At 41.8% G+C, this 12202-nt stretch overlaps 1 protein-coding gene across 4 annotated transcripts in view; it reads right to left on the reverse strand.

Moving 5' to 3' along the window:
* ARHGEF10 (Rho guanine nucleotide exchange factor 10) overlaps nucleotides 1–7243 on the reverse strand; it is a 118997-nt gene extending 111754 nt beyond the window's left edge. For all 4 annotated transcript variants that reach the window (XM_051615826.1, XM_051615827.1, XM_051615825.1 and 1 more), the window contains exon 1: nucleotides 7214–7243. The gene's annotated coding sequence lies outside the window, so the exon portion shown is untranslated. The remainder of the gene's footprint in view (nucleotides 1–7213) is intronic.
* Nucleotides 7244–12202: the final 4959 nt, after the last annotated feature.

Below are 12202 nucleotides of genomic sequence, written 5' to 3' on the forward strand. Positions count from 1 at the left end.
GCTGACAACTGTTCAGATACCCAAAGGAAGAACAAGGGCATCATCACCCTGGGTTGTGGAAGCCACTCCTGGGGGTCAAGTGTACCATAACAATTGCAAGCATCTGAAAAATTAAAAGCCTGGCATCAAATACTTTTAGTCAGGACTGTTTGTTTTGTGCCACACACTCTAAAGGACTACATTGCTCATTCAAGACCATGGTCTTCCACTTTGCATGAACAGGTAAATTAAAAATACATGAATACTAAGAGCATTTTCCTTAATTTCCTCTAAATTCCATTCTAGTCAACTAACTTAACCTGGAGAAGTAATCTTATTTGTCAAATTTGCTCTTTTACACTTAATCCAAATTAGTGCATTCCAGTATCAGAGATCAAGTATTACCTTAATTGGAAAATCCACAGGAAGATTTTTTAATCAGAGAAGATGCTTGCATGTTGCATAAAATTTCAAGTGTGATGTAACCCTATGTATGGTTTAGTTGCATACATATTATTATAGTACATATGTAGTCAGAATTATTATGCAGAGACTTTATAAATATTTAAAAAATGCACCAAAATAGTAACTTACTCTAGCAATTCTGATCAGCCTCACATGAAAATACAGTATTTTTGTCACAGGGAAAATGCCCCCTCTTTTGATTCCGACGCAAATCAAGTTATTGGCTTAAAAAAACAAAAGAAAACAAAAAGGTGGTAGTGGCAGTTTTCCTACTCTGATCATACTTAATTAGCACATCCACCCCAAAAGTCCGGGACAAGCCTACATTTAATCCGTGAGTCCTAGTTTTACAAAGCATAGGCTGTCTTTCAAGATACTGACGACAACTGATGAAAACTTCCATCAGTAGCTCTTTCCAAAGATAAAAGTGAAATGACACACTGAACTGAAGATTCAGTTCCTATCACTTTCTGCAAACCTAGTCCTGACAGAGACACTTTTCCTAAACATTTTCTGGTTTGGGCTATGGAAAAGTAATCATACGGTTTCTCATCAAAGACAACCCATTACAGACGGTGAACCACATCTGATCATTACTAAGAAAACCAACTCAACACATTTATTTCACCTGATGAATAAATTTATTAATACAAATACAAACCCTTATTCCTGTGTTTCTAAAAAAACACTATTTGGAGTAAAATATGGAAGTACATTTCTAATCATAAATTAGGATCATAATTCATGCACTAGAAAAATAACACAAATTTCATCTATTTGGTTTTTATAACACCAAAATTATATTTAAAGCCATTAAAACATAAATTGAAGTGAGAAAAAAGTAACAGCACCTGCACAGAACTGCCCGCATCATTAAAATATGTACAATGGAAGGCAGTTTCCCATGGAAGTGTAAGTTCTGCATTAAGTCCTAACATCAGCAGTCTTTACTCTCCTTGATTTGGAAGGAATCAAGCAGACCTCCTCCTTCTCTGGCTTCTACAGTTCAAAGTGAAGTTTTCCAGACTCAAATTTGTTGATCCATGGTTTGCAACAAAACAGAATACTAGGTACCAAGTTCTTTTAGAACACTGAGGTTGTGGCATTAAATGCTTTAAAATTGTGAAAAATATAAGGTCAAGACTCATAAGCTGAAGATTCACTGTGGTCCTAGCAGGAAAACTAGACATTGTTGTTTTCTTCCCAAAAACTTAAAATCCCAATTTAGAGACGAGGAAATAATATTTACCCCCTTTCTTGAAATTTCCGAGATGTACATTCTGTAACTCTAAATAAAAAAAAAATATTCATTTGATTTCTGCAATCTTTTTGAAAGAATTTCTAGAAAAGAGATTACAGAAGAGACGTGAGATTGAATATTTGACCTTGAGCTTGGATCCAAATAGTTTGTAGTCGTGGTTCAGTCCCAAGTAACAAGTATTGTATAGTACAGTAAGTCACTGAAACTGAGTTTTTTCCCAAGATAAAGCCCCTATTCAGCACCACGTAAGCAGAACAATTTATTTTGCTCTGGTTAACTGCTTCACCCACTCATTTGACATTAAACTTCAGGCTTCCTGACTGAGCACTGAACACGTAGGATGTGAATCAATGTTGTGCAGTTATGCATCACTTCTCACAGTCTTGCTGATCCAGGCAATCCAGAATAAAGTGTGAATCAAGTTTTTTATCTAAAAACACAAGTTTGAAAACATATTTTTCAAATCTTGTTTAGCATTACTTGTTATCATTCCCTTAAAAGCAAACTGTACTTTTACATGTCCTTGGTTTCAAAATAATCTGACGTATTATGGTGCAACTAAAACTCAGATTCTCAGCTCTTAGAAAATACCCAAAGGATTAAATCTCAAAAGACACTAATAATGCAGTGGTTTCCTTCCACAGATACGTGACAGTCCTGGAGACATTCTGCTCTCTGCAAGCCACATATGCACACCATGACATGTATTTACTTATTTTTAATAGAACCATTCAGGTTGGAAAAGGCCCTTGGGATCACTGAGTCCAACTATCATCCCTACTCTACAAAGTTCTCCCCTAAACCATATCCACCAACACCACATCCAAACAACCCTTAAACCACCTCCCTGGTCAGCCTATTCCAGTGTCTAACCACTCTTTCTGTGAAAAAACTTTTCCTGATGTCCAGTCTAAACCTCCCCTGTTGCAGCTTGAAACCATTCCCTCTTGTTCTGTCACTAATTACCTGTGAGAAGAGACCAGCACCAATCTCTCTACAATGACCTTTCAGGTAGTTGTAGAGACTGATGAGGTCTCCCCTCAGCCTCCTCTTTCCCAAACTGAACATCCCCAGCTCCTTCAAGAGTTCTTCATAAGATTTATTCTCTAGGCCCTTCACCAGCTTCATTGCCCTCCTCTGTACTCTCTCCAGCACCTCAATATCTCTCTTGAATTGAGCTGCCCAAAACTGGACACAATAATCCAGGTGTTGCCTCACCAGTGCTGAGTACAGGGGGACAATCACCTCTCTACTTCTGCTGGTCACACTGTTTCTAATACAAGCCATTGGCTTTCTTGGCCACCTGGGCACACTGCTGGCTCATATTCAGCTGCTTGTCATTACTGAAAAAGACATGAAAAGAGTATTAAGACATAGTTGTATAAACCCATAATAAGAATTTTGGTTGACTTGCTCATGTACCGCCTCTCCTCATCACAGAGCACCTGTCCCTCATACTGTCTGTAGTCTCCACAAGTAATTGTCAGGCTTCAGTTTATAAATTCCTGATAATTTCCAAGTATCCATGCTTGCACCTTTTCCACCCTTCAAACAACCTCTGGGTTCAGAAAAGAATTTACCTACATTAATTTTCCACTAACAGACATAGCAACAGGAAATACTTTGTACAGACAGGAACAAAAGTGGAAATCCATCTGTAATGGATGTTGATTTTAACAAAATGCCTTAGACATGAAAAATGTTTCGCTCACATGTTGTAGAATATATACAAAATGTCAGATTCATTCATACCCCTATCAATGCAACCTTGTTTATTGCCCTGTTACAACAAATAAAATGTTCAAGAAGTAAGACACATTCGACAATTGCATTCACAGTGTTTAATTTAAGACTGTAACTCCAAAGGATGTTTCTCTAAGGGACAATGGCTGCAACAGATATTCCACAAGAAGCATCCAAGGACAGTACAGTAATACACTTGCAGCTAAAAAAGCCATCAGGAAGATGAACTTACAGAAAGACAATTTAAAAAATGCCTTTACATTAGAGACCATAAGACAGTTCCTCATGAAATCCCTTCTAAACGAAGACTTTAAAATGGAAAGACATAATAAAGGAAAAAAAAAAAAAGTGAAACAGAAGTCACTTTCCAGAAACTGAAAGAAAATTACTATCCCGCATATGTAAAGATGAAGAAAATAAATATAGCACACAGCTAATTTCTCCATCACACACAAAATTGATACCAGTGTAGTATTACTGATGTATGAATAAAATTACTACAGCTCTGCACAATATATAAATTTTCATCTGAAAGTCTGAATCAAAACTATGCTGCCTCCTCCTCCTGGATTGCGGAATTTGTTTCCTGGCTTCTTCAGAAATAGGCTGAAGTTTATAAATTTTCTACAGCAGATTCTAAAAATAATTTCTACTTTACATAGAAGCAGTTTATAGACTTCCTGTTTTACAAATGAGTAATGTGCTATTCCCAGCTGCATTACATTCTGTTAACAATTATGAAGTTTGACAACAGCCCCTCAGGTTTTAGACAAACTTGTTGTCTTCCTTCAACTGTTTAAAAACTATGGAAGGACTCCTAGACTGCTCAGAACACTCCTCTAGTCTTGAGATTTCTTCAAATCAAATTTATTAATGCTGAGACTAAATACCCTCAATCATAAAAGAAATGGAAAATTCCATACCCCCAGCAGTAAGTAGTAGCATCCTGGTAAAAACAAACAAACAAACAAGAAAATCAGTACAAGACTTTATATGTATAAAATTATAACCAAGAAAACAAACAAACAAGCTACGTTAAAAAGAGTAACTTAAATAGACTTGAAGACACAAAACTCCAAAAGCATTTTTAAAATGCTGTGATGCCTAACATTAAAAATTCAGCATACTCAAAACTAAGGCAATACATTACAAAGTTTGTATTCTGGACATTTAAAGACATGCTACACAGCTATTGGCTTTAAGATAACCAAAAGCTTCTATATTCGACATTAAAGTAAGTGTTAAGACTTGGTATTTCAGCCCCGTGTAAGTCAGTACACTTCCACTAAAGTTAACAGGCTAGAAGAAAAAAAAAACACCAAGATGCTGAGGTACCCAGACCCTTGATTTCAGTCGCAGTAAAAATGAAAATCTAAATACTACTTATGTAATACTGTGGATTTTTCAAGTTAATCTTGATAAATGTTAAAGGTTGTTTCACAGTATCCCACGCTGGGAAAGGACTGTCACAGTCTTCTGATGAGTGAAACCATATCCTATCTGCTGGGAGTAACCATAGCCCCTGCTCAGAAGAGTGCACCTGGGCATGGAGGGAACCGCCTCTTCATTGCTTTGGTGTCCTCATCGCTGACCTGCCTAAGCAAACAGCACAAGACTTGCACATTTGGTCACAATGCCTCAGAACTGCAACCCCTGCACACAAGTGTCACACAGTACTATGGCTTCTCTCCACATGCCCTGGTGTATGAACTCCCAAAGCACAAATCCATAGGATCCTGCTGGGTCCTGGCACTCAGCAGGAGCTGACAGACAGCATGTTCCTCAAGCATCTACCTGCTTCCACACTCCTTTCTCCCACCACATCCACCTGCGGGTATCAACCATGAAAACGCCATGCATTGGGCAACCAATGCCTGTCCCATCATGACACCTGTCACCATTCACGTAGAAGGTCACGTCTAACGTACAATGCCATGGGTAAGCTAAGAAATCCATAGACTACATTTAAAAAGTCTCGAAATCTCACTGCAAAACCTTCAGAAATACCAGATTTTAAGGTAGTGTCTAAAGGACTACTGTTCATAACTGGATAAACACATGTAACTTGTTCCTGGGCTACTGACTGTGAGGGAGAGGGGAAAAAAAAAGATGGATTAAACAAAGCAAGTCAGACAGATTATCAAGATCAAACAGATCACCCAAGTGAAAAGAATAAAGGGCCCATTGAAGAAAATAGCTCAACAACCAGAACCCCTGCCTGAATAATGGGCTTGCAGTTGTAGGCATCCAACATGTCCCATGTTCAGGCAATAAATCTGTGTCTAGTGAGCACCAGCGGAAAATTTTAAAAATTGAATACTTCATTTCTGTGGCAGAACAGATTGCTCAGTGGTGTTTACTAAGCAGAGTAAAGGCTTTGGGAAAATATTTATTTTCTTTACAATAATAACAGTCACAAACTAACATACCTTGGTACATACCCACTATATTTATTTAGCATGAGACCGTTCGTAAACAGTCAACCTTCCTTATTTCCTGACTCATTAAAACAAAACAAACACACACACCAAAAAAACCCACACCTGTATCTTTTTATGGTAATAGTTATATTGCACAACACAAACAAAAAAGAAACAACTTTTTATATTGCAATTAAACAACTTCAAACCTGCTAGCACAAGATAAAAGCCATGATCTTAGTAGCTCTGAGGAAAAAAAAAAAAAAAAGGTTGAACAAATACTTAAAGAGGAGAAAATTTAGGATGGATAAAATCTTTTTGGTCAAAAATAGAAGGAACACCTAAAGGTCTTTAAAATAAATACCATTCCCAAAGCAAAAGCTAACAGCTGTTTTTCCAAGAACCTGGTATTGCCAACTGAGAAAGGCCATTCACTCACCCAGGTGAATGACAAGCCAGTCTTTTAGAGCTGTTCTTGCCTTAGCCTGTAAGAACAGGGTATCTTTCAAAAGTAACTACATGGTCCGGAATCACCATCAGCAACTATGTAATTCTGCCAATAGTTAAAGCGTTAATTACAAAGCAACCCAAGACAATTTTAAAACATCCTTTGAAAAAAAACAAACAAAAAAAAAAAACCAAACAAACAAAAAAAAAACACAGAAATGGACAGTTGTTACCGTACCAAAGTATTTTTGCCGCTACAAGAAAACCAATTTAGTTGCAGATGCCGACTACAAAGCTGGTGTTGAACACAGTTTTTAAGAAGGGGGAAGGAAAGAAACTCAAGTCCCCCTGGGAATGTGGATTTTCAATAGTCTTGTTCGTACCTATCAAAAGGAGAGGGAAGCGGGAGCCGGGCAGCTCCGGACGCCACAGAGCACGCTCGAGCCAACACCCCAGGGAAAACCTTGGGGAAGGAACTTCACCACAGATCAAGAGCTGGAAGTTTGGAAAAGGAATAAATGCCTTTATTAACGATCCCTTGCACCCTCGCTTCAGTAACTCGTCAAGCCACGTTACACTGGCAAAACCTACTTAATACCTTTTTGTTTGTTTGTTTGTTTAAAGCAGGTTTTCCTCTCCTGCCCCAAGACAGGCAGGGGCTCCCAGCTGCCACCCGCGGGCTCCCCGCAAGCCCCAGCGAGGCACCCCCAGCGCCCCGGGACGGCGGCGGGAAGCGGAGGGACGACAGCTCCCGCTCGGGAAGGGGTGTCTCTACAAGGAACACCGAGCCCTGCCAAGAAAGACGAAACTTTCCGTGACTAACACCGGAGGGAGCCCCCGGCGCTCCCCACCAGCTGCAGCCGCCCGCGGCCCCGCCAGCCGCGGAGGGAACACCCACCTCCTCCACCGCCGCCGCCGCCAAGAGCTCTGAGACACACAGACACACAGACACACGGCCGCCCGGCCCGGCCGCTCCTCAGCCGGGGCTCCGGCGGCTGCCCCGCTCCCCGGACACGTCACTCAGCCCCCTCCCCCCGGCCCGGGAGCTGCCGCTGCCGAGCGCGCACTCACCACCCAGTGGAGCTCCCGAGTCCAGCCGGAGCACCCGCCCGCCCCGGGGCCGCCGCCGCTGGCCCGCCCCGCCCCGCCCCGCCCGCTGCCATTGGGGCAGCGCCCGCTCCGCTGCCTCCCGGTTGGCGCAGCCGCCCGCCGGTCGCGGCGGGGCGGGGCGGGGCCGGTGGCGGCATCGGGCCCGTCCCCGTGTCCCCCCCAACCCCGCCGCATTCCTGCCGCCGCACGTGATGCTGCGGGCGGGGTGGGAGGCCGCAGCCCTGCCTGTCCCGCGGCCCCGGGGCACCTGCTGGCGGCGGGCAGCGAGAGGGAGGCCGCGGGCTGCGGCGGCGATGCGGGGCTCTGCGGTGTGACGGGCGAGGAGCGGAGCCGCCCGGCTGCTGGAGAGCGGGCGGCCACCGGGTCCCGGGCTGGGAAGCTGGGCACAGGCGTGACAGGCGGAGCTTGTTTCCCCGTCTTCTGAGAAGTAGCCCACGAGCACCCGAGGATGCACGCTAGGCCAGAGTAGCAATTTCGGAATTCGCTCTCATTTATCAGTTTGAAAATTATTAAACTTAAAAGGTTTTTTTTTCTTAAGGTACCAGCATCTCATACCTTAGGTTTAGATCTTTGCTCTTCCCATCCTGGCGTGACCTCCCTCTCAGCATCACTGCAGACCAGGACGGACCAAGGCACAGCCACGCAAAGCCCCGGTCACGCAAGCAATGCTTTTCCTCAAAGCCGTGTCAACCACTTGTATGAGCACACCAGTATGATTCAGGATTTAACACACCCCTTCTATAAAAGCCAGAAACAACTTTACAAGATGCAATTGTTTTGAAAATGGGTACTTTACAATACACCCATGTACACATCTGTCACACTTTGATGAAAATAAATGTACATAAGTCCTTAAATACATTATAAGTTCTTGACATAAACTGCACCTATTTAATATTGCTAAATATTATTTAAACATTTGGACCACTTTGAGGCATGAAAATGTCACAGTAAATGCTGTTCAAAGATCCATGCATCATTCAGTGGTGATCTTTGCCTATTTAAGTGCATTCATGATACAGCCAGTAGCATGAAATACACCCAAGTAGAATAAATTACATGAAAATGTTCGCTTATAATGGTGGCATTTCAAACACAGAATCACAGAATATTAGGGGTTGGAAGGGACCTCCGAAGATCATCGAGTCCAACCCCTTTGCCAGAGCAGGAAAAAAAACAAACAACAAAACCACACACCAAACAACTAGATACATGAGATTAATCCACCATTTTTTCTACATTTTTCATTTGTCTATAGTTTAGCAGCATACATTTACATTCACAGCTATGCCATGTCTTCACATGGCTTCATAGAACCTGAGCTACAAATTAAGTATTTTAAATATCACTTTCAAAAATGTTCCCATTTTCACGAAGTTACTTATTTTTAATGCAATTTGTCACAGTGTAAACTTACAGGAGTTCTCACATAACTCTACAGAAGAAAGAAAATTTGAAGAGAAAATTGTTCCATGTGTAAAGGTTAAGACCAGGAATATTCTTAGGGCACTCAGTTCAGCTTCCAGCAGAGTGATCCCTTTATCCTATTGTTCCTGTAATTTTTTTAATATGTTGCAGTTCATTCACATCCAGCTACTCTTTCAGGAGCTGAAATGGCAGGGCATCAGTCTTCTGAAAACTGTTTAATAACTGCTTATCATTAGAGGCCGTGTTAAAGAACATTACTAGATTAAGGGCAACTAGCTCAATTCCATGACTAAAAATTTAATTTAATAGCAATATCCTTTACATTTTGACAGCTAACTCATTATCCAGGTGTATTAATTTCTTCCTTTCTTAATTATCTTTCACTGTTAGAGAGACAAACTTCAAATCCTTCCAGTAGTCCTTTTCTTTGCTGCCAAGTTACCATAGGTCATGCATCTCCTCCTCCATGCCCTCCTGGGCATCTTAAGGACACCATGCATCATGAGCAGCAGACCAGGTGACACAATGCTATGAAGAATGGACCCCCACTTTTTTATTTTCTCTCTCCACAGAAACTGGGGTAGTTGAATGTAAACTTAAATTTATGACACCTAAGGGCATACAATACCACTCCAATGGCTTGCTTTCCAAAATGTTGAATGAAATCTGAAGAAGATAACTAAAACTTAGGTTGGTAAGTTGTCCACTGAAGCCTGATTTTCTCAGATTCTTCTTTCTGTTTACTACCTGTTGTAGCTGGCACTTTCTCTTAGGGAGTTTTTAATCACTGGAAATTCAGAAATTGTTTCTCCTGCTGTTCTCAACTGTGTCCCCCACAAAGACAGTATGTCATCTGCTTACTGTAATCCTTCAGAAACCACTTGAAGCCAGAACATTCAGCAGCCATGCCTAACTTGACAGCATCACTCATCCTGGAGCCTAGTAAAGCTACAGGTCCTTTCTACTTCCCTTACCAAACAAGGTTGAGTGACAATACTTTTTTTTCATCCTAATATAAGGTGGTTTTGTTTTGCTTTTTTTTTTAAAGACAAATCACACAGCTTTCTTAAATTCCAACTACTACATCAAAATAACGTTTGGTTTTATAAAAGCATTGCTCATTATTGTTCTGATACTATGCCTGTTGCTGGCTTGTCTTCCAGATCTCCCTGAAGCACCAGCAGCACTACTTGGGAGCCTGTCAATTCTGAGCACACCAGTACAGGTTAACCAGACAACTGAGTTTCATAATACTGTAATATTTTACCCACACTAGAACTTCTTTCATGAACACTTTTAAAAACTCACAGCTTATGAGGAGTCTTTGCAAGTCAAATGCTCAGACTGCCAATTCAGACAGACGCAGTACAGTTTTTCGTAAATTTTAATATTCCTCAGCACCAGAGTCTTTGTGTTACATCAGCAGCTTGTCGTCATTGGATGGCACATGAGTGGTAGTACAGCCAATACCATAATGTTCTGTGGTGAGTTGACCCTGGCCATCACCTTGACCCCCACCCAGCTACTCTCACTCCCTCTGCTCAACAGGACAGGGGAATAAGATGGAAAGCTTATGGGTGAAAATGAACACAGGGAATAAAAACACCTTCCTCTGCCCTACCATCCTTCTTCACAGGCTCAATTTCATTTCTTCATTCCCAATTCCTCTTCCTCCCCCACCCCAAAGTGAGGAGCACATGCTGGATGGGGGAATAGGGTTTGTTGTCAGTCTGTCAGTCTCTGCACTCCTTCCTCCTTCCATTCCTCCCTTGCTCCAGTGTGGGTACTTCCCACAGGCTGTAGTCCTTCAGGATAAACCTGTTCCTTTGTGGGCTCCCACATAGTCTGCAGGGGAATCTCTGCTCCAGTGCCTGCAGCAACTCCTCCCACCCTCCTCTCACCTCTGTGTCTGCAGAGTTAATTCTCTTTTTTCCTTATTCCTTATGTTGCCTGTGTCATGTTTTCACCCCTTCTTAAATATATTTCCCCAAAGCACCACCACCTTGGCTGGGAGGCTCAGCAGTGCCCTGTTGGTCAGTTGGATCCAGCTGGAACCAACTGCATCACGCACAGGGCAGCCCAGGCCTCTCCTCAGAGACCCCCCTGCAACCCTCTGAGCACTCACACACAGTACAGTAATATGCACAAGTTACTCCCATAACACAAAATTCCTACTTTTGGTTATTTCACTGCGCTCTAATGGCTCAGCTTCGTTCTGAAGCTGAGGAAGGGAAAAACATGAATGAATTCACTGTCATGAGAGGACCATGAAACACAAAGGTTGTGTAACCATAAATGTCACCTTTGGCTGAAGCAGAGCTATTTCCAGTGGCAGAAATGAAGGACTAGTGTAATACAAGGTACTGGGAAGATTGTGAAATATGATGTACAACTCTACGCTGCCAACATTTAAGCAAGTGGAATCCAAGTGGGAAAAGTGGCAAATAAAAAGTACTAGGATGGCTAGGAAAATTAAAGAACAGATTGTTTCGTACTAATGAATATGCAAAAGAACCTCCAGGGGTAAAGAATAATTGTGTAAGATAAAAAGGCAATGATAATATAAGAATGAATTACTATGAATTAGAGCAAACTGTAGGCTCCTTCAGCCTTAGGCAATGCATTGCTTGGGAACTTTGATGTCCTAAAAATGGTCGTCAAACATCAACCAGTGTCAAAGTGATATTTCAAACAGTATGTTGCTCAGGGGAAAAAAATGAAGGGTTAAAAGCATAAGACAATCTACACATCCAATGTTCAACTGCAACTGGTCAGCACTGTACAAACTTAACAGCCAGTCTCAGCTACTTCATCTCAAAGCCTCCTAATTTTTTTTTATATTAATTTCCTGTGACTCCTAAGCACGACTACTGCTGTTTTCCAGGAAACACTTTCTTCCTGTAAGTATGATCCACAAGACAAGATGATCAGGTCTAGGGAGGTTCTCCCCCACCCTCTGCCCTTGTGAGACCACAGCTGGAATATTATTTGCAGTTTTTGGCCTTCCCTAGGTGATCCTGCCTTGGCAGGGGGTGTGGACAAGATGATCTCTAGAGGTCCCTTCCAACCCCTAACAGTCTATGATTCTATGATCCAGACCTTACTAGATTCTCCAAGTCAATTAAACGCAAACCACTTCTCTGTACTTTTGTAGTTTGCTTGCATGGTTTTTGTTTTTCAAGGTAACTTAGTTATCACCTTAATTTATTGTTAAAAGGTCCTGACAGAAGAACTGCATGGTCCAGAAAAGTAGGAAGTCAGTCCTCTGCCTTCTGTGAAATTAGTTTTCATTTATATCTCCGTGCACCCCCCCCCCCCCAAAACTAAGTGCAAGCCTGATGCTTAAACT

This window comes from Apus apus, chromosome 3, assembly GCF_020740795.1.
Source record: "Apus apus isolate bApuApu2 chromosome 3, bApuApu2.pri.cur, whole genome shotgun sequence".
Lineage (NCBI taxonomy): Eukaryota > Metazoa > Chordata > Aves > Apodiformes > Apodidae > Apus > Apus apus.